The sequence below is a fragment of the Apium graveolens genome, chromosome 6 (assembly GCF_009905375.1).
Source record: "Apium graveolens cultivar Ventura chromosome 6, ASM990537v1, whole genome shotgun sequence".
NCBI classification, from domain to species: Eukaryota; Viridiplantae; Streptophyta; class Magnoliopsida; order Apiales; family Apiaceae; genus Apium; species Apium graveolens.
The window spans coordinates 89,111,288-89,117,287 of NC_133652.1; positions in this window are offsets into that span (position 1 = coordinate 89,111,288).

Below are 6,000 nucleotides of genomic sequence, written 5' to 3' on the forward strand. Positions count from 1 at the left end.
TAAGCACAATTGTTGTTTTGTTGTGAATAAAAGCATGAATCCATATAAAACTCCAAAATAAGAATTGAAGTGTTATAAGTTATTTTGAGTATAGATTTTATTCTATTTATAACCTTGCGATTGCTTTGATGAGTAGTGAGTCATGATTATTGATCTAGTTGTGATAGTATATTTGTAAGCAGTTGCACACACGCACATTTCTGGTTTGTAGGTTGATTTGTGGGGTTTGATTGATCTTTGTGCGAATAACTGCATTTGTTGAGATGTTGCTTGTTGATTGGTTTAGTTATTCTATTGGGGATCGTTGCATTCATTTAGTTGCATTCATGCATTTTTATTTCTTGTTCTTTGAGTTTGTTTATGCTTGAGGACAAGCATTGATTCAAGTTTGGGGGTATGTTGAGTGGCATTTATGACACTTTATTACGCTCCGTAAAGCTTTGAATTGGTTTATTTGTACTCAAGTTGTTGGTGTTTTTACGTATTTTGTAGTGTTTTTGCATTGCAGGCATTTTTCAGGTAATCAGGTAAATTAGCATGGTTGTAGTGCTAATCTGGTGTTTGGATGGTGTTGGAATAAAGGCTCGTGAAAAGACCGGCTCAAATCAGCAAAGAGAAAGAAGAAGTCATAATTTTATGCATAAGGACGGCGCGCCCGCGCTGGTCAAGTGCGCGGTCGTGCCAGGTCGGGGTAGCAGAATTCTGTTTATATTAGGATTTTGAGAGTTTGAAGCCCCGGTCAATTCTACAGCATATATATACATAAATAAAGACGTTTTTCATAAGGAGAGACGTACAAAAGCTAAGGAAAAGGATTAAAGAAGACCGGAGAGCACAATTCAACTAAGGCGAAGAAGATCTAGTTTATTATTGTGATTCTTTGTTTAAGTTGTAATGTTGGATGCTAGTTTTCTTATTCTTGAACCTTTATTTGTGTTTCCTACTTGGTTTTATTAAGTATAAAGACTACGTTTATTATACCATGCTTTCATCGGAACCCATATTTATGATAAGTCCGATTATGGGCTAATCGTTATCATGGGGTTCTAGCGGATTTATTGATGGATTCCTTTAGTTGATTTATTTCGATGCCTTAGTGTGTGGTGATTGTATGATAACCTAGTATTGGTTGTGCTTATTCATCTTATGAGTGTCGCAAACTTATAAGATAGTGTGTTAATTCTTAATGAAGCGAAGTGAATTTAAGGGTTTAGAACTTGCCATGCTAGCATAGGTTCATGTGTTATTGTTATGCATGATTCGTAGGTAATTTTAACCATCTTACTTGCCCTATGTAATCACGATAGATAACTTGTGCATTAAACCGTTATGTTGTCAAATTCTATAGGTATATAGGGTCTCAATATATAATTATGTAAAGACCCTATATGTCTATAGAATTTGACAACATAAAGGTTTAATGCGCAAGTTATCTCTCGTGATTACATAGGGAAAGTAAGATGGTTAAATTACCTACGAATCATGCATAATAAATACATGAACCTATGCTAGTATGGCAAGTTCTAAATCTCTATATTCACTGTCGCTTCAATAGAGATTAACACGTTATCTTATATGTTAGCTATGCACATAAGACGAATAAGACAACCAATACTAGGATATCAACCAATCACCACACACCAAGATATTGAAACAAATTAACTATAGAAATCCATAAGTAAATCTGTTAGAACCCCACGATAACGATTAGTTCATAATCGAACTCATCGTCACCATGGGTTCCAATGAAAATATGATAATAAACAATATAAGAGTACTAGGGTTCAAAGACAAATCGAAAACAAGCATCTGAAGTACAACTATAATGAAGAATAGAAAAGTCTTCTTCTCCGTAGTCGTCTCGTGCTCTCTAGGTCTTCTTATTGCTCTCCCTTTGCTCCTTGTTGTTAAAAACGTCTTTTTATTGATATATATAGGCTCCAGGATGACCAGGACTCTCAAAATCTTCAATTTCGACTAAAATCAGGATTCTAGTACAGAAACAGGGCGCGGGCGCCCTGTAATAGTGATTTCTGGAGCGCGGGCGCGCTGGTTCTGTCGCGGCCATGCTAGCCTTCTGGAAATTTTTCTGACAATTCTTCTTTTGGACGTATCTTGAGTTCTGCTCGTCAGAATTAGGCGATTCAACTGCCCACGCGAAGCTAACGAGATTCTCTACAACTTAAGAATGGCCCAGGATTCCAATTCTGATCTCATTTCAGGCAATTGCTTTGAAAAACTTCTTTCTTCCTCCAACTACTGTCTGCAATGCAATAACACAAAATACATCAAAAATACCAATAACTTGAGTCCAAAACACCAACTTAAGCCTATAATGAAGCACTCCAAGTAGATATAAAATCCACTCATCACACCCCCAAACTTGAATCGATGTTTGTCCTCAAGCATAAACATACTCAAAACTATAAAATAAACCTAATGCATGAATGCAACTATGTGAATGCAACTAAATGATAATGCAATCGATACCCTCAGAATAACCATAACCAAATGAATTAGCCAATGTCTCTAAGAATGCAATGACTCAAAATAGAGTTCGAATAAATCCCATAAACCAACTCACAAACCAGAAACGGGCGTGTGTGGAATGCTTAACAGAAATACTCTCGTTACCAGATCAATAATCATAACTTATTTATCATCAAAATAATCGTAAGTTTATAACTAGAATAGACGTTAAACGCATAATAACTCGCAACACTTTCATTCTACTATAGTTATACAAGGATTCGTGCTATTATTGAACACATAACAAAGATGCTTATTTGACCGTGCAATGAATGAGGTCCCACAAGACTTAAACAATAATGCCCCTGTAGCGAGCGTTAGGTTAGCAGATCTGTTAGGTCACACACACTGTAGAAGGGGGTTGAATACAGTGTATAGCACAATCAAATCGAATTCTAATAACACAAGTAACAGAAAATAGACTTTATTCAAAGCAATAAACTCTATTACAATATGGAACTGTCCTCTCTCAGTGATGAACAAATATCACGAGAGCTGCCAGGGTTACAAAGAATAATATTCTCGATAATGATAACACTTATAGTGTAAACCCTATGTCTGTGTTTATATACTACACAGTTACAAGATAATCGCTAATTGATATGGAATATAATTCTGCTTACTAAAATATATCAAATATCTTTTCTTCCAAGTATTCTATTCTTCATAAAATTCCTTCTTCATGCATAACTCTTCTTATGTTTGTCTCAATCTTCTCTTCAATCAATCAGCCGCCTTCCTTATCTGAACGTTTCCTTTAAGTCCTGATATTATCTTCTGATAAATATCTCCTGAACCTTAAGTACTGATGACTTAAGTTCTGACTTCAGTATAAGTGCTGATTTCAGTTAAGTACTGATTTGTCCTGTTTAAGTAAGATCTGAAAACTAAACATAAATCACATTAGTCATGACATTATCAAATATATCTAACAATCTCCCCCAACTTGTAAATTAGCATAATATATAAGTTTAAAAAATATTTGATGATGTCAAAAACATTAAGTACAAATGCATGAGAATTTGACTAGATAACTACAACTTACAGTCCTTAAAGCTTTACCAACTTTAACTTCTGATAACAACTTCAGTCTGTATTCATATCAGAATTTAAGCAGTTGTAGATCTTGACTTGGCTTCACTTTCTGATATCTCTGATGTAAGGAGTTGTTCTGAGATAGTTCTTTAACAAACATCTCTCAACATATCTAAGTTCATCAATCATCCTCCTTTTAGCATCTTTAAGCTCTGCAGAATCTTCACCAGTTTGGAAGATAGCAGCCCTGAGATCATTAATTCTAGCTTTCCTTATGTCCTGATCCAGTCTGATCAAATACGCCTTGTCAGACTTAAGATTGAATTCTACAGCCTTATAACCCAGAAAGGTAGTTATAATCTTAGCAGAGTTAGGCTTCATCTCAACAATATCACCCTTGTGATCTCTGTACTTTGGAATATATGTGATGTCAGACTTTACAGAATAAAGCCTTTTCTGTCTCTGAATTTGATTCTTCAAATAGTTTGCAGCACTTTCTGTTATTCTGTCATTCACTTGAAGTAAAAATAAAACATGTTCCAGTTCTTCAAAATACTTCAGTGGAATAGCATTTTCCCTTATATGGTAAACCCTACCATCTGTCATGAAGTATAACAAGATGTGTTCTTTCAAGTAGGTATGGTAAACCATCTGTACAGATTCTAGTTGATTCAATCTTTCAGGAGTTGCTCCAACACCTGGTTCACTTAAGGAAGTTAGATCATTGGTTGTGTTCTGTACTCTTCTTTCATCAACACTACCCAATCCAGATTTATCTCTTGCTTCCTTTCCAGTAACCACTCTCGCTTCAAAACCACTTGCAGCAGTCTTCAAAGGTTGAGTCTGTTTGGCTTTGGTGAATCCTGGTAGGAGTAACTTTGAGGATTTAACATGAGCAATGTCAGAGGTTTCCTTTGATTTATCTTTTGATATCAAGTCAACTTGAGCTATGTCAGAGGTTACTTGCTTCTTTGTAATATCAGAACTAACTATATCTTGACTCTAAACAACTTGAGCCATGTCAGAGGTTGTCTTAGAAATCTTTCTTGAAGTCAGAGTAAGATCAGCATCTTCAACAGAAATTTCTTCATCCACAGGAGGCACATAAACCTTTATAGGTTCACCAACTTTTTCTTTGCCCTTTGACCTTGGATCTATCTTTATTTGTGATTTGGCCTTGGCTGCCTAAATATTTGTCCTTTCTTTTATCACAATGCCTTTGACCTTTGGAAGTTTCTTTTTACCAACAGAAGCTTCAGATTTAGAGTTAATTTTTTCTGACTTAAGTCTAGCTTCTTCTTCCAATAGACTCTCAAAGTCCATTCCTGGATTTTCTTTCAGAAATAACTGTCTTGAAATTTCTTCATCAAGATCCAAAAGTTCATCAGAACTTATCCTTTTACTAGTATCAGAAGTAATTCTTTTTCCAGTATCAGAACGTGTTCTATGACTTGTAGCTTCAGCTCTTCTTGATGAGAGACCTCTACCTTGACTATGACCTCCACCCATTCCAGAGTTAGAGTTTCCCTGGTCATCTTTTTCATCATCCTTCCCCTTCAGTGTCTTAACAGTTTTGCATTTGGACTTAATTACCTTCTCCCCTTTTTGGCATCAGCAGGTAAGAGAAGAGAGACAAGCAATTCCACTGAGGATTGGATTTCATCGAGTTGAGATTGCTGAGAAGCTTGATTTTTCAAAATTTCATCAATCTGAGACTGTTGCTTCTCTTGGGTCTTCTTAATGTAAGCAACTCTGTCAAAAGTAGGTTTGAAAAAACTTTTCTTTTCAATTTTAATAGTCATTTCTTGCTTGAGTAATTCTTCCTAAATTTTATGCACCTCAGCATGAGTTGTTGAATGTAGACCTTGAAGATGTCTAGTACTCAATACAGTGACTCGAAGCTGTGTCTTGAAATCATCATTAATTAGCATCTCATCAGCTTTTGCCAAGTGCTCATCAAGAATTTTTTTTGTAGATGGAACAAAGGTAACTGTGTTCCACTCCTTAGTCCACTCCTGTCCTCTAGAAGTTTCACTCCAAGGTACTAGTGCTTCCCCTGTAACAAACTTCTTGACTATCTCACTTTTTTGAATAGTTTGTTAAGGTGCATGTCCTGATGGACCAGCTGCAGTAGCATCTTCATTTATAGCAGCATCACCAGTAGTATCAGTATTTGCAGCATCAAAACTTACAGATTCAGCATCTTCTAATAAAAGAACAGTATGAGAAGCAATTGAGGCTTCAAAATCATCCTCTAAGTGCTAATCTGCTTCCAAGTTCTGATCAATAGCCACAGTCTGATGCTCATCTATAATCTGATCTTCAATGTCTAGATGCAGAGAAGGTGTTGTAGACAATTCTGGAGTTTCATTAGCATCAGTAATTGGTGTTGTTGATGAATTAATTGGAGCTGTTGGAGCTTCTAAGTAGAGAACC